This window comes from Oncorhynchus mykiss, chromosome 9 (genome assembly GCF_057628025.1).
Source record: "Oncorhynchus mykiss isolate SJ-2025 chromosome 9, ASM5762802v1, whole genome shotgun sequence".
Classification (NCBI taxonomy): Eukaryota; Metazoa; Chordata; class Actinopteri; order Salmoniformes; family Salmonidae; genus Oncorhynchus; species Oncorhynchus mykiss.
In genome coordinates, this window is record NC_143030.1 from 34198036 (window position 1) to 34222609 (window position 24574).

The window sequence follows — 24574 nt, forward strand, 5'->3', positions numbered from 1 at the left end:
GTTAATATTAATAATCGTTGGATAACAAATCACTATCACAATATTAAAAACGTTCAAATGCATTCATGAATTATATCACTTTAGCCAACATTTTGCAGTTCATCTGATGAAGGTGAACATGGGCCTATTTATATAATGAATATGAAATCGGAGGGCAGAAATTATTAAACATCAAAGCATTAGACCTGTCACTAAAGGCGTCAGTCATACAAAAGTTATACTTCAATCCAAACTGGTTGGAGATTAGAGTACATGGCCATAGTACAAGGCTAGATAATTTTTCAAGCTGTTCAAACATTCATAGTTGACCAGCAGGGTCAAATAATATAAACAGTGGTTATAGTGTGCAACTGATCAGCACTTTAGGAGTAAATACCAGTTGGCTTTTCATAGCCAAGCATTCAGAGGTCAAGACAGCAAGTGTGTGTGAGTGAGTGAGTGAGAATCAGGATAAAGATAAGACCCAGATGTAGACTGTGTCGAAGTAGCAAAGTTTATTACAGCAACAGCGGCAAAGGTACAGGACAGCAGGCAGGCTCAGGCTCAGGGTCAGGTCAGGCAGAGGTCGGTAATCCAGAGGGAAAGCAAAGGTCAGAACGGCAGGCAGGCTCAGGGTCAGGGGTAGGCAGAGTGGTCAAGCGGGCGAACTCAGGGTCAGTACAGGCAAGGGTCAAAATCAGGAGGATGAGAAAAGAGAGACTGGGGAAAAAAAGGTGCTGTATTGGTTAGACTACAATTAGAGTGTTGAAAGGTTAGGATTATTTTGCTTTTAGTGCTGTATCATACTCCCGACCAGTCATGTTGTACAATGCCGTGGTTTCCTAACGGAAACCCTGAGGGTTTCGTTTTTCCTTGGAATAGAAACATCAAATATTAATCAAATTAAGCTACATTTCTTAAAATCAATCCAGTATACCCTGTCCTTACAAAAAAAAAGGTTTTATATTTTCTAGTACATGTTAAAAAAGTCAAATGCTTCTCAAAAATGCCCTCTGGTGGTCAAACTAGCACTAACTAGCATTAATGGCAACGATGGCTGACACTTATAAACACCATAGAAATCTGCTGCACCCCGCAAAGTGTGGTGCATTATGACGCACCTTTTAAAGGAAGAACCACTGTAAATGCATTCAATGTTTAAGCCTTAACTCAATGTCACACAGCTGGTATCTACAATAAACTTTCCACTCAGCTGGAAACACTAAATAAACTGAAGTTAAATGTCTCCCACCTGATTTTCAGTTCAGTTACTGATCCTCCCAATCAGAACACATCTCCAGCCAACCAGTGTGATTTCTAAGGGAATCCATTCATTTCCTGTGATAAAGTATATTTTAGATCCATTATTCTGTGCCTGTCACACCCTGATCTGTTTCACCTGTCCTAGTTATTGTCTCCACCCCCTCCAGGTGTCACTTGTTTTCCCCAGTGTATTTATCCCTGTGTTTCCTGTCTCTCTGTGCCAGTTTGTCTTGTGTGTCCAAGCCTACCAGCGTTTTTTTCCAGTTTCCTGCTTTGCCTTTTCTCCTTTTTCTATTCCTCCCGGTTTTGACCCTTGCCTGTTCTGGACTCTGTACCTGCCTGCTTGACCATTCTGCCTGCCCTGACCTCGAGCCTGCCTGCCACTCTGTACCTCCTGGACTCTGATCTGGTTTTGACCTTTTGCCTGTCCACAACCATTATCTTGCCTATTCCCTTTGGATTTATGAAACATCTTAAAATCCAACCATCTGCCTCCTGTGTCTATATTTGGGTCTATTCTAGTGTCAAGATAGTGCCGCATCGATCCTCCATGAGATGGTCATCACTAGCTACTATTTTATCAGTATCTACGACTGCAGTACCTACCACTACGACTGCAATCAGTCCCTATCAATTTAAAACATACCAACAAACATCCAATCAAGAGATAGCTCACTGTTTGATATAGGCCGCTGAATTTACAAGATGTGATGCGACTTGATGTTCAAATTCACCTTTATCTAAAGACTTTGTTGATCACAAACTTTCAGAAGTATTTGATTGAATCATGAACTCCCCGACTAAACTAGCACCTCAGTTGTCACAGGAACATTATGAATATACATAGAACAATGTCATGCACATCTCTCTCTGTTTGAGACAGGGATGGCAGTTGAGAAAAATTCGTAGCAGATTCAGAGTGCATCTGAATGCATCGCTGGCTGACTAACGGCCGTTGATTGGGATGATGACCCATCCAGGTGAATGGGAAACGGTCCACTGTCTCCAGGAATAGAAATACAAGTAATGTTTTCATTTCTCTATGTACTGTATATGTTGATACATACAGTACATGTAACAAATTGCTGAAAGACAATTGCAGGAAATGCTTTATGGAGTTGATGCAGTAAATGTTGTGTGGCCTAATTCTCCAGAGAGTTCAGGAGATATAAAGTAAGCCACCAGCATCCCTCTGGTACATTTCCTCTCTTCATTCCCTCATCATCATGACTGAAAGAAATAGAAATATGGACAGACAGATCAGTGCTTTTGCACACGGCTTCCCTCAGTTGAATGTGTTCCGCTGGCATGAATGTGAGGTGCTACATTGAGATTAGGGTATAATCCACTAATGTATGTTCATTCCTCTCTATTCCAGACCAGCAACACACAGCACAATTATATGTGAGAGTGTGAGTAATGGAACACCTTAGTGAAGACACATGGAAGCACACACTGTTCACACATACTCTCTCTAACACAGACCTTTTGATGTTTTGAAACTGAGTGGCTTGTTAATTAAAGCTTTGAAGGGATAATGCTGGTCTGAATGTGTCTGTTAGTGTTACAAAGACGGCTAATTACAATTGGAAATGGATCCTAGTGCTTCTTTCTTTCACAGATCCTCTTCCTCTAGTATAAAACAAACAAGGAAAAAGGACCGAAATTAAAGAAATCATATACAGTTGAAGTCGGAAGTACTCTTAGGTTGGAGTCATTAACCTCTTGAAACTAGGGGGCACTATTTTCATTTTTGGAAAAATAACGTTCCCAAAGTAAACGGGCTATTTTGTCAAGACAAGATGCTAGAATATGCATATAATTGACAGCTTAGGATAGAAAAATCCAATCAGGAAGGGACTCTTATTTGGAAAGCTCTGCGTTCCTATGCGTCCCTATTGAGCAGTGCATGGGATATCAACCAGATTCCTTTTTCTATGGCTTCCCTAATGTGTCTAGTGTCACAATACATAGTTTCAGGCTTTTATTTTGAAAAATGAGCCTGAACGACAACATTGCGTCAGTGGTCAGCTGGTGGCTCTCAGAGTGATTTGTGCGTAATAGACAAATGCGGCCATTGTTTCTCTCTTTCCTACTAAGAAGCCACCTGTCCCGGTTGATATATTATCGAATAGATATTTGAAAAACACCTTGAGGATTGATTATAAAAAAAAACGTTTTCCATGTTTCTGTCGATATTATGGATCTAATTTGGAAAAAAATTTGGCGTTGTCGGGACCGCAGTTTCCGGTGGATTTCTCAGCCAAACGTGAAGTACAAATGGCGGTATTTCGGCTATAAAGATAATCTTTATTGGACAAAATGAACATTTCCTGTCTAACTGGGAGTCTCTAACTGGGAAAACATCCGAAGGTCATCAAAGGTAAACCATTTAATTTGATTGCTTTTCTGATTTTCTTGCCCAAGTTGCCTACTGCTAGCTGGACATAATGCTATGCTAGGCTATTGATAAACTTACACAAATGCTTGTCTTGCTTTGGCTGTAATGCGTAATTTCAAATCTGAGATGACAGGGTGATTAACAAAAGGCTAAGGTGTGTTTCACTATATTTAACTTGTGATTTCATGAATATTTTCTAGTAATATTTTTTGTCCGTTGCATTATGCTAATTGGTGTCAGTTGATGACAATTCTCCCGGATCCAGGAGGGGAAGTTCTAAGAGGTTAAAACTCATTTCCAACCACTCCACAAATTTCTTGTCAACAAACTATAGTTTTGGCATGTCGGTTAGGGCATCTACTTTGTGCCTGACACAAGTCATTTTTTACAACAATTGTTGACAGATTATGTCACTTACAATTCACTGTATCACAGTTCCAGTGGGTCAGACGTTGACATACACTATGTTGACTGTGCCTTTAAACAGCTTGGAAAATTCCAGAAAATGATGTCATGACTGTAGAAGCTTCTGATTGACATCATTTGAGTTGTACCTGTGGATGTATTTCAAGGCATACCTTCAAACTCAGTGCCTCTTTTGCTTGTCATCTTTGGAAAATCAAAAGAAATCAGCCAAAAATTGTAGACCTCCACAAGTCTGGTTCATTCTTGGGAGCAATTTCCAAACGCCTGAAGGTACAATTAAAAGGCAATGCTACCAAATACTAATTGAGTGTATGTAAACTTTTGGGAATGTGATGAAATAAATAAAATATGAAATATATCATTATCTATACTATTATTCTGACATTTCACCTTCTTAAACAAAGTGGTGATCCTAACTGAACTAAGACAGGGACTGTTTATTATGATTGTCAGGAATTTTGAAAAACTGAGTTTAAATGTATTTGGCTAAGGTGTATGTAAACTTCCGACTTCAACTGTACATGGCTGGTGTATTCAAAAGTCAATGAGTTGAACCGGTGGAGCAGAATCCAACTTGCCCAAGGTGGTGGAGCAATATGGGTTAGGATAAGGGTGATTCTGAACTCATGAAGCCGATGTAGTTCTCTGTAGCTCAATTGTTAGAGCACTTGCTTCCAGGGACTAACAGTATGTAAATGCATGCAGCATGACTGTAAATTGCTCAAGATTTTAAAAAAGTGTCTGCTAAATGGCATATATTATACGGAGTGGCTGTAGTTCGGGATTTTCTGGAAACTCCCCTTATGAAAGAAGATTGCAGTCAAAGTGTAGTATAACTGCGACTACAGTATGTTGCAAAAAATGCGTCCAAAATACCACAGTTGATTGCAGTTACTGCACTTTCAAAACTTGTATATTTTTGTAAGGGCTGATTTGCCATGGGAAAAAAAAAGATTTCTGTGCATGTGCAGTATAATTTTTTTACGTAGCTGCTGTTCACTCCGCTACCTATGTAGCTGCTGCTCAGTGTTTCGCTGCCGGTTTGATCAGTGATTAATCTTCTTTTTTTCTGGTGTAGCCTATCAAAATGTCATGATGTACACAAAGGACATGGTCGACATGTTCGAACAATTGCATTCCAAGCATCATAATTTCATGCTCTTTTTTCAGGAATGGAGTCAGGCTACATGTTGTCAATAGACATGATCAAGGACCAAAACAAGCAGCAAATGCATCCAAAAAGTTTATACAGTCGGAAGCTTAATGTAAACATTGTGTGCTAGGAATGTGACGAATTACTACACTTTTGACGACACAAAACTGAATGTCCCAATACCTTTGGTCCCCTAAAATGAGGGGACCATGTAAAAAAAAGTGGTGTGATTTCTAAACGTTTCACCTGATGTGGAGGAAAACACCCTCAATTTAAAGCTGACAGTCAGCACTTTAACCTCATATTCAATGTATCATTTCAAATCCAAGGTGCTGGAGTGCAGAGCCAAAACAACAAACAATGTCACTGTCCCAATACTTTGAGCTCATTGTATCTAGTCAACATATCAGACACAAGCAAGACAAAAACATGCAGTCTAATTAGTGTTTGAATGTTATTTTTTTTCATCATCATCACAAACATTGGCTATGCTGGAGGCAGACAGGCAGTCAAAGTAGTAGGGGAGAACCCGGGACAAAAGTAACACTTTCAGTTTTTTCCTAATTACTCAGAGGTCAATAGAGCTGGAGACACCATATTAAAACTTGTTAGGGATAGGCTTTCTGTCAACGGGACAGTCATGTGTCATGATCGCAGATTTTAGAGAAACAACAGATATCGGTACATATAAGTATTATAGCGGCTGAAAGCTTAATTTCTTGTTAATATAACTGCACGGTCCAATTTACAGTCACTATTACTGAGAACAAATGCCATGCTATTGTTTGAGGAGAGCTCAAAACAACAAAACACTTTTTTCACCGCGATAGGTTTGATAAATTCACCTCTGAAGGTGAAATGTGCACTTACAGTCTGATATCTTGCTCCAATTTATTATACTAAGGGTCCAAGAGATAACATGAAATGTTGTTTTTTTAGATACATTTTTTTTTCATATCCTAAAAAAGGTCCATATAGCATGCACGATCGATTTTGTTTTTTCCACTCGTTCAATTTGCAAAGAAAATAATCTGAGAAAATGTTACCCTAAACATTGTTTCAACCTGTCAAATTACATTCGGATGAATTCTTCAGAGATCCCAGAACGTAACCAGACTTCACTATATCATTAGGAGTGTAGTATATTCTATAGGACACCAAAGTTGGTCAGAGAGCCACGCCTTCATGGCGCGCCGATGACACGGGGGTCTTCACATGATTGACTGTAAAGCCTGTATCTGTCGCACAATTTTCTTGCTGACCTATTTCCCTTTGGACTAAAATTGCAAGAATATGGAGAGTTATGAAAACTGGGTAAATTTGCAAATGTTGAACTCACAATATGGCTACTAATACTGGAAAAGATTTGACGATATTCTTGTCGAAAAATGTAATGTAAATGTACATTTAGGCAAATCGTGAAGGACACCTGGGTGACTTCACACTAAATGTCATGTAGCTTATACTTCAAGTCATCATTCTGAAACTGCACATACACTGCTGCCCTCTTGTGGACACCATCGGAATTACCAGAGTGATGGTTAGATTTGGGACCTTTCTGTTGGTGGTAGGAAAAAAAAATACATAAAAACAGTTTTTTTCTTTGTATTTTCTTCTACCAGATCTATGTTGTTATATTCTCCTACATTCACATTTCCACAAACGGTACCAATAATATGAATGTCCATGCTTCAGGGCCTGAGCTGCAGGCAGTTAAATTTGTATATGTCATTTTAGGTGAACATTTTAAAAAGGGGATTATCTCTTAGAAGCTTTTAACCATCATTTTCTCATCTCACTTTAATGGGAATGTAGTAGGAGATATTTTTTCACAATTTTCAAAACTATTCATGCTTATCCCTACTAATCAGGCGGGCTGGAGCTGTCCTTGTCATGTGCGCTCCTAATGTCTTGATAAAATAAATGTCTTTATTCTCTTCACAAATGGCAAACTCATTATTGTTATCATATTTCGTCATATAATTTTCAAACATTCCATCACTTGTTGACGTTATTCTTATAATTTCTTTTTACTTTTACACCTTTTTCGTGTTATCCAATTGGTAGTTACTGTCTTGTCCCATCGCTGCAACTCCCCTACGGACTCGGGAGAGGCGAAGGTCGAAAGCCATGCGTCCTCTGAGGCGCGACACTGCCAAGCCGCACTGCTCGCGTAACCCGGAAGCCAGCCGCACCGATGTGTCAAAAGAAACACAGTTCAGCTAGGGGACCGAAGTCAGTTTGCAGGCACCCCTGGTGGATTGGAAATGATGTAGACAATTACATTGATAGAAGCCACAATCTGCAATATTAAAGCTTATCTATCTCCTCTACATCAACAGAATATTATAAAAGCAATATTTTCTTTGAGGAGACAATGGCCTGTGTCTTTTAGTCACTAGATGGGTTATGTTTGGAGCCTAAAACAACTCTACTTTTTTTTTACATTGCTCAAAACCACTTTTTGTTGATAACTCGGCGGAACATGGTCGGACTGGGCTATTTTTTTGTGGCAGGGAGCTCATCCTCCACATTAGGAACTAGCTTACTTCACTGCATCATTCTAGCTTCTGTGTTATTTGAGAAAATGGGAGTGTTACTTTTGCCCTGGCTAGTGGCTACGATATGGATACGATATGGCATTAACTGAAAAGATTAGCCTACCTCATCACACAAAACAAAACTAGTGCAACTGCAATATCCATTACAAGATAGAGAAGGTTGTAGCCTTCATAATGACCTTGAATATTCAGTCAAATCTGATTAAGTTTTTATTTCAGCTGTCCAGGAATATATGGAAGAGACATTCAGTAGACTACATAATAGTTCAGAAAAGGGTGAGTAAAGAGAAACGTGAAGGGAGGTGTGAGCAGCAGCAACATAGAATAAATGGTTTCCGGATCTCTAGCTCTGAAAACTCTGATTCATGCATCTTGACAGAGGACCTCTTACAAGCACAAAAGGCTGATGCAGGTTTAGGGTGTTTACAAACCAGACTGATTGAATAAATATTGAAAAGCTCTGTTAAGAGGCCCATTTACAGTAAACATCTCATTTCCTCCAGATCTGTAGTGTTAGGGGGAAAAAACCGAGGCAGGCAGGCATCTGGCTTCATGCTCCGCTCTCGCCTTGCAGCACATAAACAGTAGGATGCCTTAGTGCCTTCACTCTCTCAATGGACCATTCATGAGAGCTTGAGCAGGTGTCATTGATTCTGGGAAAAGAGCAGACTGTACCGAGGCTGCGGAGACACGTTTCTAAAATAATAGGCCTAATTGATGTCTGTGGATATAGATGTGGGTGAAAAGGGGGGGAGAAAGTGAGTTGTCCCTTGAGAGAAAGGGATTTGTAAAGGAAGTGTTTGCAGGTTTCGCGTCTCTGATGAAGCTATCAAGGTTGTCTGACTACATACACTCAAAATGGGTGTAACATGTGCTTCCAACTCACACCCTCAAAAACCTAGATCCCCTGAACGCAGCACCTGTATGTCTTTAACACACTATTTACTTCAATTCTTTGCACCCCATCACTGTGAGGTATTGTTTGTTCGTGAAAAAAATGCTTGCAAATCTATGCGGGCATGTCTGTGTGTGAACCCAGATACCAGATTCAAATGATCATTTTTTACTCAAAAATTGTTTCTGGGTACAAAGGAACAGCAATATCTGGACATAACTGATATCCATAAGCCCTTTAAATTTCCAACTATTCTGAACTACAATCACTAAACGTACGTAATCACAGACAATTTCAGATTAAAGTGGAGGGAAAAAGTATGGCACTAGGTTACAGTAGTCTTTGATTACCTTGCCTAGAGTGTCAAAGGGTAAAATTTGAGGCATAATATATGGTCTCTTGGAAAAAATGTACATACAATACATTCGGAAAGGAAACCTGGCACCATCTCTATGGTGAAAGATGGCAGTGGCAGCATCATACTGTGCGGAAGTTTTTTAGCGGCAGGGACTGTGAGACTAGTCAGGATCGAAGGAAAGATGAACCGAGCAAAGTACAGTGTTTCTTCCTTTTAAACCTTTTTTTTGTAAGAACATATTATATGGGGCTGATTTTAAGAAATGTTGTTAAATTAATTTGATTAGTATTATGGTGTTTCTATTCCAAGAAAAACAAAAAACCCTCTGGGTTTCTGTTAGCATGGAATGGAAAATATGGCGCTGTACAACGTTAAAGTCGGGAGTAGGCTACAGTACTGGGCTATTTAGCTAAATAATCGGGTACGCACGAGTCCTGGGTTCAATTCCTCGATAGGGAGGAAGGAGTAGGCTGTCCTTGTAAATAAGAATTTGTACTTAACTGACTTGCCTAGTTAAATAAAGGTTACACTATAAGCCTAACATTTCTACACCATAATTGTAGTCTAACCAATACCCAAACAGAGATTCAGTGAAAATAAAAATCTCATTAATTTATCAAGACCAGCCCCCATGCTTGTCTCAGAGCACCGCGAAACGGTGCTAAAATAGTTGTAGGTTATTGCTTCTAACTTCAATATGGTCTTTAACTTCTTGGTGACAGGGGGGCAGTATTGAGTAGCTTGGATGAATAAGGTGCCCAGAGTGAACTGCCTGCTACTATGTCCCAGATGCTAAGGGAGGGGAAAAAATTATTTGATCCCCTGCTGATTTTGTACGTTTGCCCACTGACAAAGAAATGATCAGTCTATAATTTTAACCTTTATATTGCAGGCGTTCCGCTAGCGGAACCCCTTGACAACATTCCGCTGAAAAGGCGAAATTCAATTTTTTTTTTTTAAATATGTAACTTTCACACATTAACAAGTCCAATAAAGCAAATGAAAGATACACTTCTTGTTAATCTACCCATCATGTCCGATTTCAAAATCATATGTTTTGCTTTCGCTGTAAAGCATTTGTTAGATCACCGCCCAGTCAAAATAAACAGAGTAATTTTTCCAGACAAAGATAGGAGTCACAAAAAGCACAAATAGAGATAAAATGTATCACTAACCTTTGATGATCTTCATCAGATGACACTCATAGGACATCATGTTACACAATACATGTATGTTTTGTTCGATAATGTGGATATCAGTATCCAAAAATCTCAGTTTACATTGGCGCGTTACGTGTAGTAATGTTTTGATTCCAAAACATCTGGTGATTTTGCAGAAATACTCATAATAAACATTTGATAAATGATACAAGTGTTATTCACAGAATTAAAGACAGACTTCTCCTTAATGCAACCGCTGTGTCAGATTTCAAAAAAACTTTACGGAAAAAGCATAATCTGAGAACGGCACTCAGAGCCCAATCCAGCCAGAGAACAGAAGTTAGAAATAACACTATAAATACTCACTTACCTTTGATGATTTTCATCAGAAGGCACTCTGAGGTTTCCCAGTTCGACAATAAATGACTGATTAGTTCCATAAAGTCCATCATTTATGTCCAAATATCCACTTGTTGTTAGCGTGTTCAGCCCAGTAATCCATCTTCATGAGACGCGAGCACTTCTTCCAGACAAAAACTAAAAAAGTTCCGTTACAGGTCGTATAAACAAATCAAATGATGTATGGAATCAATCTTTAGGATATTTTTAACATTAAACATCAATAATGTTCCAACCGGAGAAATCCTATGTCTAAAGAAAAGCACTGGAACGGGAGCTAAATCTGTCGGTAGCGCGCGTCACGAGCCTGAGACACTCTGCCAGACCACTGACTCAAACAGGTCTCAGGAGCACCCCCTTCATAGTAGAATCCTCATTCAAGTTTGTAAAGACGGTTGACATCTAGTGGAAGCAGTAGGAAGTTTAACTTGACTCCATAGACACTGTGTATTCGGTAGGTCAAGCTTTGAAAAACCACAAACCTCAGATTTCCCACTCCTGGTTGGATTTTTCTCAGGTTTTCGCCTGCCATATGAGTTCTGTTATACTCACAGACATTATTCAAACAGTTTTAGAACCTTCCGAGTGTTTTCTATCCAATACTAATAATAATAATATGCAATTTTATCTCCATTTGCGCTTTTTGTGACTCCTCTCTTTGGCTGGAAAAATGGCTGTGTTTTTCTGTGAGTTGGTGTTGCTTTCGCTGTAAATCAGACACTGTGGCTGGATTAATGAGAATTGTATCTTTAAAATGGTGTAAAATACTTGTATGCTTGAGGAATTGTAATTATGAGTATGCTTGAGGAATTGTAATTATGAGATTTTTGTTGTTATGAATTTGGCGCCCTGCACTTTCACTGGCTGTTGACGAGGTAGGACGCTACCGTCCCACATATCCTAGAGAGGTTAAATAAATAAGACCTACACCACTTTTAACAGCACATCACTCAACACTAGTCAGACTCATGTCGCCTATGGTAGGCTCAGGAAGGTGCACATGAATCAGACACATGGATCACATGGACATGGATTCTAACTTTGAAGACCGTTGTCAGAAGCGGAATGTAAATGCCAGGGTGAACCGATGACCTGATGAACCCGCCAGCTATGTTGACTCTGCCTGTCGAAGGATGGTGTTTCAGAGCACACAGGTGTGCCAAGCATGATTGTGACTCCATCTCATTCCTCGCCCTCTTCAGCGTCTGGCTCTCCGCCAATTCTGCCTGGCTCTTGACCAATGCATCAGCTGTCGCCCGTATCTCTGCCCTCAAAAAATGTTTCTCTTTCTTCCTTCAATGACTCGATCTCGGTCTTTAAAGTTTGAATCTGATTGATGTGCATCAGATGAGCAGAATGGTACCGCCCTGAGCCCCCATCGATTACAGTGGCCTATGAACAGATACAGTAGGCGACAATACTGTAAAGTAGGCCTAATAATGCTAAAAATAATGTTTTAAAAAAATCAACTGCTGGTCTTTACTGTATAATGCACATTTTTACATTGTATTCCATTTCCAGCGAGACTATTCAAGCCATGGACTCACTGATGAATGAAGATGAGTAATCGGCAAAGGCCACCTGTAATCTGCTGGCATCATGGCACAACATCGCTCTAATCACTGTCAGGAGACAGTTGAAGAAACTTGCATGGACTTAAATAAAACATGTTTACCGAGCTTTTCCATATCAACTCGGCATTAAAATAAACGTCCCTTTTCAGAACACTGTCTTTCAAAGATAATTTGTATAAATCTAAATAACTTCACAGGTCTTCATTGTAAAGTGTTTAAACACTGTTTCCCATGCTTGTTCAATAAACAATTAATGAACATGCACCTGTGGAGATTGCACCTGTGACACGAACAGCTTAGACGATAGGCAATTAATGTCACAGTTATGAACACTTAGGACACTTAAGAGGCCTTTTTATTGACTCTGAAAAACACCAAAGAAGATTCCCAGGGTCCCTGCTCATCTGCGTGAATGTACCTTAGGTATGCTGCAAGGAGGCATGAGTCACAGATGTCACAATGTCACAGATGGGGCCAGGGCAATAAATTGCAATGTCCGTACTGTGAGACGCCTAAGACAGCACCAGTGGTAGACCAAGTGTAAAACCTGCACATGATCGGTACATCCGAACATCACACCTGCGACAAAGGTATAGGGTGGCAACAACAACTGCCCGTGTTACACCAGGAACACACAATCCCTCCATCAGTGCTCAGACAGTCCGCAAAAGGCTGAGAAAGGCTGGACTGAGGGCTTGTAGGCCTATTGTAAGGCAGGTCCTCACCAGACATCACCGGCAACAATGTTGCCTGTGGGCACAAACCCACCGTCGCTGGACCAGACAGGACTGGCAAACGTGCTCTTCACTGACTAGTCACGGTTTTGTCTCACCAGGAGTGATGGTTGGATTCGCGTTCATCGTCGAAGGAATGAGCGTTACACCGAGGCCTGTACTCTGGAGTGGGATCGATTTGGAGGTGGAGGGTCCATCATGGTCTGGGGCGGTGTGTCACAGCATCATTGGACTGAGCTCGTTGTCATTGCAGGCAATCGCAATGCTGTGCGTTAGAGGGAAGACATCCTCCTCCCTCATGAGTTACCCTTCCTGCAGGCTCATCCTGATATGACCCTCCAGCATGACAATGTCACATGCCATACTGCTCGTTCTGTGCGTGATTTCCTGCAAGACAGGAATGTCAGTGTTCTGCCATGGCCAGTGAAGAGCCCGGATCTCAATCCCATTGAGCACGTGCAGGACCTGTTGGATCGGAGGGTGTGGGCTAAGGCCATTCCCCCCAGAAATGTCCGGGAACTCGCAGGTGCGAGTAACGTCTCACAGCAAGAACTGGCAAACTGGTGAAGTCCATGAGGAGGAGATACACTGCAGGACTTTATGCAGCTGATGGCCATACCAGCCATCAGTGGGAGTCTCCTGTGCACAACTGCATCCCGGAGTCACCTCTTCACTGTGGACATTGAGACTGGTGTTTTGCGGGTACTATTTAATGAAAGAGCCAGTTGAGGACTTGTGAGGCATCTTTTTCTCAAACTAAACACTCTAATGTACTTGTCCTCTTGCTCGGTTGTGCACCGGAGACTCACTGATGGCTGGTAATTGGAAAGGTAAAAAAAATAAAAATTGTGACATTGTGGTTACAATAAAGAAAGAATGTAAACAAGAGGCCAACAAAACTGACTCAGTTACACTAGCTCTGCCAGGAGGAATGGGCTAAAATTCACCCAACTTATTGTGGGAAACTTTTGGAAGCCTACCCAAAATGTTTGACCCAAGTTAAACAATTTTAAAGGCAATGCTACCAAATACTACTGGAGTGTATGTAAACGTCCAACCCACTAGGAATGTGATGAAATAAATAAAAGCTGAATTAAATATTTCTCTCTACTATTCTGACATTTCACATTCTTAAAATAAAGTGGTCATCCTAACTGACCTAAGACAGGGAAATGTTACTATGATTAAATGGGAAAATTGTGAAATAGTGAGTTTAAATGTATTTGGATAAGGTGTATGTAAACATCTGACTTCGACTGTATATACCTTTACCAACACCTCTCTGTATTTTGATACTGTTTGGATGGGTCCTCCCCAGTGGTACAGCTATCTAAGTCACCTCACCGCAATGCAAAATGCGTTGCTACAGATATATATATATGCCGGCCGCCATCAGGAGACCCATGGGGTGGCATTTGGTTTTAACTCTTGAAACTACTCCTCCAGGATCCGGGAGAATTGTCATCAACTGACACTAATTAGCATAAAGCAAAGTTTTAGACTGAATCAATGAACCATTGCATTTCTATTCAAAATGTTGCCCAAATCTGCCTAAACGGTTTCTTAATACATTTTCAAGTTAAAATGCAAAAAAAGTATAGAAAACGCATGTTATCTTTTGTGAGATCTAATTTGTTATATTCTCCTACATTAATTTCAAACTACAAAGTGCTTCCTTTCAAATGGTATCAAGAATATGCTTGCTTCAGTTCCTGAGCTACAGGCAGTTAGATTTGGGTATGTCATTGGAAATTGAAAAAAAGGGTTAAATCTTCAAGAGTTATAATCATTAGTCCAAACAGTTGCAAAACGTTCTGTTTTGCAAATAAAACAATAATTTCTATTGGACAAATTCAGGGAGCTCCATCCCGGTTTTGTTCAGTTTGCTTCTGTTAAAGAAACATTTTGCAACAGAATTGGCAGATTGGTGGATTCACACAGCTCACTTTCATAGCAGTCATACTAACAGCATCATCACGTCTACTTGCTTTTTCCTCCTCTCAAATTTTCCCTTCGCTTGTGGACTTCAGTGCACAACACAACAGCTGTCTGTGACCAGGAAAAAAGCCAAATCTTTACATCATACCCGCTACACACAGCCTACATCATTGTCACCATATTAGCTAACGTCATAGTCAACATAGCTAGTAGAACTAACACGTTAGTAAACTCACAATCCAATCCATGTGTACAATCACACAGTAGTGTACAGCAAGCAGTGTAGCAGTTACACCCCCCAGTGGCAATACATTTATAAAACTGAAAGCTTACCTTGACTTGAAAGAGTTGGAGTGTAGGATAGCATTAGCCAGATCTCTAACATAAATATAATTCCTCTCTGTTTGAGTCAGGTTGTTGAGTTGGCTAAAAAAGCTGCCTGACCTAGCTAAGTAAATTAAAGTGAAAAAATACAACGAAATATAGTACATTTTTTAAAGAAATGAATTTCTTCAAAAATGTTCAACTTCTATCTTTGTCTTTGAGTCAACTACTAACCACATTGTATGCACTGCAGTGCTAGCTAGCTAAAACTTATGCTATCAGTACTAGATTAGTTCTCTGATCCTTTGATTGGATGAGCATGTCAGTTTATGCTGCAAGAGCTCTGATAGGTTGGAGGATATCCTCCGGAAGTCATCATAATTACTGTGTAATTCTACAGTATGTAAGAGGGTGAGAACCATGAGCCTCATAGGTTTTGTGTTGAAGTCAATGTAACCAGAGGATGGAAAATAGCTGTCCTACGGCTACACCATGGTGCTACCCTACAGAGTGCTGTTGAGGTTACTGTAGACCTTCATTGCAAAACAGTCTCTCTTAATCAGTTATTTGCTGAGGTGAATATTTTTTGTGTAGTTTTACCAATATATTTTTTATGTTTCACAATTTTTTTTCCAGAAATTTACTGAGTAGGATGGTCCTCCCCTTCCTCCTCTGAGGAGCCTCCACTGATAAACATCCAATTTCTGTTCAGTGTCTGGATGATTCTCAATTGCATACTCCTCGCGTCCTCTCTTCTCCCATGCGTCGAGAAGGTCAGAGTGGAGCGACCTCCATCTTTCTCATCCAATCGGTTTTGAGAAGGAAACGAGAAGAGGGGCTCTAAGAGTTGCAATTGAGATCTTCCCCTTATCTCAGACTGACCCAATGGGCTTGTGGCGTAAACTTATCATTCGTTATGCACAGCACTAAATCTGGCGGGAAAATCTGACCCAACAGGGAAATCAAATACAGCGGTTTTCAGGAAGGCTGGATGTGCAATATTGTTACTGTTGAATCATATTGTATAACTAGAAAATGATTTGAGCTGATGAACATAGAACACAATTAAAAGTTACATAATGCTGCTTTAATAACAGATTGATGAGTATTTGCAAAAATATTGCCAGGATTATTTAAATATCCATTCCATCTCTAAAATACACACTGGACAGCACATCCACACATCATCTCACAGAAACTTACTGTAAAATTTACAAACTGTAAAATTAATTATTTGAATTCGCCTTTTGGGGGCTAGAGCACAAATATCCCAGAAGTAAACAAAAAACTCTAAGCAATTAACTCAAATGAACCCGATATGTTCCAGTCCTGCACTCTGGCCAGTCATATAATCACAGTAGATTACCATATTTCCTCAGCATCTTAAAAGCGATGCTGCGTTAATTATCATCGGAAGGGGAGATGATACCCAATTAGGGTGGATTTTAATTATTACTTTTTTTACAGGCAAGACGGCAGGCTGACTGTTTCATCTTCACCTCGCGTGATCCCCAGCTAGACAGAAGGGCACGTTATTTTTGAAGGAATCTCCCAAGTGTCCTTGTTGGATGTGCTATAACTAAGCCAAAACATGCCAGGAAAACAAAGTGATGCTAATGAAGACAGGATAAAAAAAGATATCCAGAGATTCTCTGCCAAACTCGCCATCTAGGCTAGAAATCACGTGGAAAAGGAACCCCTAAGCCATATTTGCCACTCAAAAGTGTGTATCCCAAAATTCCTACCTTTCACTCAATTCCCTTTCATTGTAGTGGCCTAGTGAGTGTATTAGAGCTCCTTTACAGACTGCAATCAGATTACTGTCACAGAGCCATTCTGAGAATGGGAGCGGTGTCAGTGATTGGTCAGGGCTGCCTTTCACCCCCCATTTCATTCCAGTGTGTGTGAGAGTGATGTATTCAGCTACCTGACAGTCTGAACTCTGTGGAAACCACAGAGAAAAACATGGCCCACTAACAGGCAAAAGCAATCCTGGCCTGTGATCTTAGAAAGAACTGGTAATTGACTGAAATTATGCATCAAAATATGTACGGAACCTGGAACAGTTTGCTAAGTCTCTGCTTCCTGATCAGACTGATAATGAACTAATTTGAATACATTTCTGGCTCAGTAATTAGGACCTAATCGTAATTGATGGATCATTTGGGCCCAACCTGCATTAAACATTCATTATTACAAGCCCAACACATGGTTTGAACAGCGCTTGCCATATCAAACACTGCCATTTAGAACAGGGAATGTGCTAATGAGGCCGGCGTACCCAACAGATACAGGAGAGAGTCTCTCTCACATAGACACACACATGCTTAAATATATGCAGGAAAAAATACATGCAAAGACAAGCACTTGGGGTTTGTATGTTACATTATACACAAACAGGCACATCACAGTAAAAGCTGTCAAGACACATCGATATGTTTACACAGCTACAAACACATGCAAAAATGCTGTATATGTGCAAACATACCTGCAAGGATGAACACAGACAGAGAAGCTAGCATAAACTTGACCAAACACACAAGGACACGAGAACAGCCAAACTATGAGAAAAACAGTGAAACACAAACGTGACCCATCTTTAAAAGAATAAGCTAAAGAGAAGAAAGCTCATAAAGACAGTCAAGATTCTAGTCTCTGCTCTGGCAAACAAATTATGGTAAAAAAAAGTGTCATATCCATCCACATTAAATTACTAGAACAGACATTACAACAATTCATTACATTAATTCCTGGCCATCTACAACATATAAACTGGAGGCAGGTTGGCTTGAAACTGGATTCTCCATGGCCACCTAAATGGCTCTGGCCTGCACTGACTGCAGAGGGATTAGCCTAGCAAGTACTTCCTCCATTTTGGTGATTTTGCCCACGCCGGGACAAGGAGGAGCCTGTTTCCGAAAGGAAGATCTGGCTGGCTCACATCTGGACAATATTTTACCTCTGGCGATGATATGCTTCAAGCAAGATATATTTAATTCTGATTATCAAAGCCTTGCACCCCTTGCAAATCAACACAAGTATCAGGAATCAAGGTAAGCCCCAGATGCAGAACGTGTCGAAGTAACAATGTTTATTACAGCAACAGGGGCAAAGGAACAGGATGACAGGCAGGCTCAGGGTAAGGTCAAGCAGAGGTCGGTAATCCAGAGGTGGAGCAAAGGTACAGGATGGCAGGCAGGCTCGGGGTCAGGCGGGTGTGTACAGGGTCAGGACAGGCAAGGGAAAAAAAACAGGAGGATGAGAAAAGAGAGACTGGGGAAAAGCCGGAGCTGACACAAAAATGCTGGTTGGCTTGATAAACTGGCAAAGACAGACAGAAAACACAGGTAAAAATACCCAGGGGATAAGTGGGGGAAATGGACGACACCTGGAGGGGGGTGGAGACAAGCACAAGAACAGGTGAAACAGATCAGGTCGTGACAACAAGGAAAACAATATTTTAGTTGTCATCCATCTTTTGTCCAACATTTCTGGCAATAGCGAGGATAATCCTTCAACAGAAGACTTATTCCGACATATTAATTTATGTTTTTGATTATGACATTTCCTTTTCAGTTATACTCTCATAAGCATGTATTGACTGTACTATAGGCCTACAGTATCATAATGTAGTGAATGACTGGGTAAGGTATTGAACCCTGTCACACCCTGGTCAAAGTATTTTGTGTTTATCGTTATTTATTTGGTCAGGCCAGGGTGTGGCATGGGTTTTTGTATGTGGTGTGTATTTATGGGGATTGTAGCTAGTGGGGTGTTCTAGCTAAGTCTATGGCTGTCTGAAGTGGTTCTCAATCAGAGGCAGGTGTTTATCGTTGTCTCTGATTGGGAACCATATTTAGGCAGCCATATTCTTTGAGTTTGTCGTGGGTGATTGTCCTTAGTGTCCTGATGTCATTGTGCTTTGTTAGGTTACACAAGTATAGGCTGTTTTGGTTTTCTTCAAGTTTATTGTTTTGGTAGTGTTTGTGTTTAGTGTGTTACTTCATTAAACATGGATTGCAATAGACACGCCGCATTTTGGTCCGACTCTCCTTCTCACCAAGAAAACCGTTACAGAATCACCCACCACAAAGGGACCAAGCAGCGTGTCAACAGGCAAGAACAGCCCAAAGTGGAGTACAGTATGGACTATACTTCTTGGGAGGAGATAGACAGGTGGGCGGTCGACCCAGGGAGAGTGCCGGAGCCCGCCTGGGATTCGATGGAGCAGTGCGCGGAAGGATATAGGAGAATGGAGTTTGCGAAGCAAGCAAGGCGGCGCGGACGGAGGCCCCATAGTCAGCCCCAAAAATTTATTGGGGGGGGGCTCAGGGAGTGTGTGGCAGGAGCCAGACCTGAGCCAACTCTCCCTGTTTATCGTGAGGAGCCAAGGAGGAGACCAGAACCAGAGCCGGTGTTGGAGGTGAGCGAAACAGAGACTGTGAAGGAGTTAATGGGGAAATTGGAGGAGAGAGAAATGAGGGAGTTGCTGTGTTGGTGTTTTAAACATGGAATTCGCCCGACGGAGCGTGTCGGGGATTTGATGGCACCTGGGTCAGCGCTCCATACTCGTCCTGAGGTGCGTGTTAGTCGGCTGGTGAAGATGGTGCCAGTCTCACGTACCAGGCCTCCTGTGCACCTCCCTAGCCTTGCTCGTCCTGTGCCAGCACCGCTCTCAAGATCTCCAGTACGCCTTCACGGTCTAACCCATCCTGTGCCACCTCCACACCCCAGCCCTCCGGTAGCAGCTCCCCGCACCAGGCTTCCTGTGCGTGTCCTCGGCCCAGTACCACCAGTGCCAGCACCACGCATCAGGCCTACAGTGCGCCTCGCCTGTCCAGCGCTGTCGGAGCCCTCCTCCTCTCCAGCGCTGTCGGAGTCTCCCGCCTGTTTAGCGCTGTTAGAGCCTTCCTTCTCTACAGCGCTGCCGGAGTCTCCCGCCTGTTCAGAACTGCCAGTTAGCATAGAGCTGCCAGTTAGCATAGAGCTGCCAGTTAGCATAGAGCTGCCAGTTAGCATAGAGCTGCCAGTTAGCATAGAGCTGCCAGTTAGCATAGAGCTGCCAGTCTGCATAGAGCTGCCAGTCTGCAAGGAGCTGCCAGTCTGCAAGGAGCCGCCAGAGCTGCCTGTCTGCAGGATGCCGCCAAAGCTGCCAGTCTGCAAGGAGCCGCCAGAGCTGCCAGTCTGCAAGGAGCCGCCAGAGCTGCCAGTCTGCAAGGAGCCGCCAGAGCTGCCAGTTAGCATGGAGCAGCCAGGGCCGCCAGTCAGCATGGAGCAGCCAGGGCCGCCAGTCAGCATGGAGCAGCCAGTCAGCATGGAGCAGCCAGAGCAGCCAGTCAGCATGGAGCAGCCAGAGCTGCCAGTCAGCATGGAGCAGCCAGTCAGCATGGAGCAGCCAGAGCTGCCAGTCAGCATGGAGCAGCCAGTCAGCATGGAGCAGCCAGAGCTGCCAGTCAGCATGGAGCAGCCAGTCAGCATGGAGCAGCCAGAGCTGCCAGTCATCATGGAGCAGCCAGTCAGCATGGAGCAGCCAGAGCTGCCAGTCGACCAGACTCTCCCAGATCTGCCAGTCGACCAGACTCTTCCAGATCTGCCAGTCGACCAGATTCTTCCAGATCTGCCAGTCGACCAGACTCTTCCAGATCTGCCAGTCGACCAGACTCTTCCAGATCTGCCAGTCGACCAGACTCTTCCAGATCTGCCAGTCGACCAGACTCTTCCAGATCTGCCAGTCGACCAGACTCTTCCAGATCTGCCAGTCGACCAGACTCTTCCAGATCTGCCAGTCAGCCAGGATCTGCCGAAACCACCAGCCAGCCTGGATCTGGTAGATTCATCAACCTGCCTGAGCTTCCTCTCACTCCTGAGCTTCCTCTCACTCCTGAGCTTCCTCTCACTCCTGAGCTTCCTCTCACTCCTGAGCTTCCCCTCAGTCCCGAGCTGCCTCAGTCCCGAGCTGCCCCTCAGTCCCGATCTGCTCCTCAGTCCAGTGGGGTTCTGGGTGAGGACTACTAGGCCATGGTCGGCGGCGAGGGTGGACTATCCAGGGACGCGAGGAGAAGGGACTAAGACATTGATTGAGTGGGGTCCACGTCCCGCGCCGGAGCCGCCACCATGGACAGACGCCCACCCGGACCCTCCCTATTGTTTTGAGGTGCGTTCGGGAGTCCGCACCTTAGGGGGGGGGTTCTGTCACACCCTGGTCAAAGTATTTTGTGTTTATCGTTATTTATTTGGTCAGGCCAGGGTGTGGCATGGGTTTTTGTATGTGGTGTGTATTTATGGGGATTGTAGCTAGTGGGGTGTTCTAGCTAAGTCTATGGCTGTCTGAAGTGGTTCTCAATCAGAGGCAGGTGTTTATCGTTGTCTCTGATTGGGAACCATATTTAGGCAGCCATATTCTTTGAGTTTGTCGTGGGTGATTGTCCTTAGTGTCCTGATGTCATTGTGCTTTGTTAGGTTACACAAGTATAGGCTGTTTCGGTTTTCTTCAAGTTTATTGTTTTGGTAGTGTTTGTGTTTAGTGTGTTACTTCATTAAACATGGATTGCAATAGACACGCCGCATTTTGGTCCGACTCTCCTTCTCACCAAGAAAACCGTTACAAACCCGGGCGGCTCATATAGTGAGGCTCGTTACACTGCCCTCTCCGAATGGGAAGGCACATCCCCGTGCTTCGACTAACTTCAGCCCCCTCACATGTCTGGGTGTTCCAATGGCCAGTGACGGAAAAGGTACCCAATTGTCATACTTGAGATAAAGCAAAGATACCTTCATAAGAAATTACTTAGTAAACTACTACTTGAATAAATACAAAAAGTAATTGGTTTTAAATCTACTTAAGTATCAAAAGTAAACGTAATTGCAAAAATATACTTAAGTATCAAAAGTACCATTTTAAATCATTTTAAAATTCCTTACATTAAACAAACCAGACAGCACAATTTTCTTGTTTTTAAAATGTACAGATAGCCAGGGGCACATTCACACAAACTAAGCATTTGTGACTCACCACCTGGATTTGGTCTTATGCAGCAAAATGTGAAATTGTGTTTTTTTTACATTGGATAAAAGTAGAGATGATATATGATAAACTGCATTTGAGGAACAAAGGGAAAGTAATTCTGCTTTGAAAGTAGATCAACTTGTAAACTCACTTTTGAGAAAATCACCTTTAAATGTTTTGTTATCTAGTGAAGAGCTCCTTTGTCTACACCCATTCTGCATCGTTCACACTCTCTTAAGCTTTAGCCCTACCCTACTTTAGCCCTTTCGCTCTGGGTGCGCACACTTGATGCCCTGGCCAATGATTTGTTTACCTCTGGATAACATGAAAACAGTCTAACCAGCTCTGCTGGCAACAATTCCATTACACTTTTTTGCAGACACCGGCCAAATTCAACGGGTATTGTACATACGTCACGTAAAGTTAGCTAACGAGCCAGCCAGCTAAAGTTGGCTAGTTAAACAACAATGAACAAAGTGCCATCACTGCCTAACATTAGGCTCTAACTAGAAAAGCAAACAGCTCTGGGAAATGAATAATAACTTATGCTAGGGAGCCAACCAACTAACTTTAGCTAGCTAACAGTACACTAGCTTGAAATGAAACCACTTTCTGTGAAAATCAGAAACATGTAATATCTGAAAATATAGCTAGCTAATGCTAGACTATCTTACCTGTATAAGTCAAAATTTATCATGGACGCTTCTCCCTGTCAGGAACGCCATACCACAGTTGCCCTAAGTTTGAAGATGTAATCTGGAGAGAGGTGTGTTTTCCATCTCTTTAGCTATCATACTCTAATTCCAATTATTTCAAAACTTGATCCTCCAGAAAATGGAGAGCAACACTTATGCAGCTCCACTACACAATATTTTTTTTTTTGAAAGCAGCGTTCAACAGGATTCCCAACACAAACTGACAAGCTCAAAAGGACAGACTCCTTCAATATGGCAGAACAATCCGAAATCATCTCTCGGTATGTCAAGTCGACTCATTATCTCAGCCAATGATGGCTAGTGGGAAGGTTTGCCCACTTTTTCTATGGCTTAACCAACAAGGCTCGTAATTGAACCATTTTATTCGTATTTACAGATGGCATACACATTTGTTATTAAGGCACATGAAAGTTGACATGTTCGAGAAGGCATTTCTGCCAAAAAACGCGTTTTGAAAAAAATATTTTTTATGTTCAAATGGCTCTCCAGTGAAGTCATGACTTGCGACATATGCCTACTTTCCTGAATCGGGTCACATTTGTGTTTTGTGAGTCAGCCAGATCAAGGGCAGTAGGGATAGATATGTTCTCTTGACAAGTGTGTGAATTGGGCAATTATTCTCTCCTACTAGGCATTCTAAATGTAACAAGTATTTTGGGGTGTCAGGGAAAATGTATGAAGTAGAAAGTATATAATTTTATTTAGGAATGTGATGGAGTAAAAGTAAAAGTTGTCAAAAATATAAAAAGTAAAGCACAGATACCCTAGAAAACTACTTAAGCAGTACTTTTACTTAAGTACTTTACACAACTGCCGATGGCCTCTCGGCGGTCACCCAACTTCCTTCACCCATTTAGTAAACGGCGTGGGAAGGAAGCGAACCTGTGTCTCTGGTGTGAAAGACAAATGTTATGCATCATGCCAATAGGGTCAGCCCACTTGGTGGGAATTGTAACGTAACTTACACTCAGTGGTCAGTTTATTAGGTACATCACCCGTTCACATAACTGGTTTGCTCCTACAGACAGTGTCACGGGGGCCATGGCTTTCTATATAAAGCATGCAGACAGGCATCAAGGCATTCAGTTACTGTTTGATTGAACATTAGAATGGGCAAAATGAATGACCTAATTTACTTTGTGCGTGGTATGATCAGTGCCAGGCGCGCCGGTTCCAGTGTCTCAGAAACTGACAGTCTCATGGGCTTTTCACGCATTACAGGGTTTACCGAGAATGATGCGACAAACAAATATCCAGACAGCAGCAGTCATGTGGGCAAAAACGGCTCGTTAATGAGAGGTTGAAGGAGAATGGCAAGAATCGTATAAAAATAATAGGGAAAACAGGCAAATAATGCGCAGTAAACAGTGGTGTGCAGAACTGCATCTCGGAACACACAACTCGCCGGTCCTTGTCACGTATGGGCTATTGCAGCAGAAGACCACACCTGGTCCCACTACTATCGGCTAAAAATAAGATCACCAACAGTGGAAAATTGAGGAGTGGAAAAACATTGCCAGGTGTGACAAATCCCAGTTCCTATTGTGTCATGCTGAGTCAGGATTTGGTATAAGCATCATAAGTCTATGGCCCCATCCTGCCTGGTGTCAACGGTACAGGTTGGTGATAGTGGTATAATGGATTGGGGATGTTTTCCTGGAACACCGTTAGGTCCCTTGATACCATT

General features: G+C 42.1%; 1 long non-coding RNA gene across 2 annotated transcripts in view; it reads left to right on the plus strand.

The window, feature by feature from the left end:
- Nucleotides 1-24574, plus strand: part of LOC149980886 (uncharacterized) — a 341633-nt gene that overhangs the window by 109370 nt on the left and 207689 nt on the right. The gene's annotated exons all lie outside the window — the stretch shown is intronic.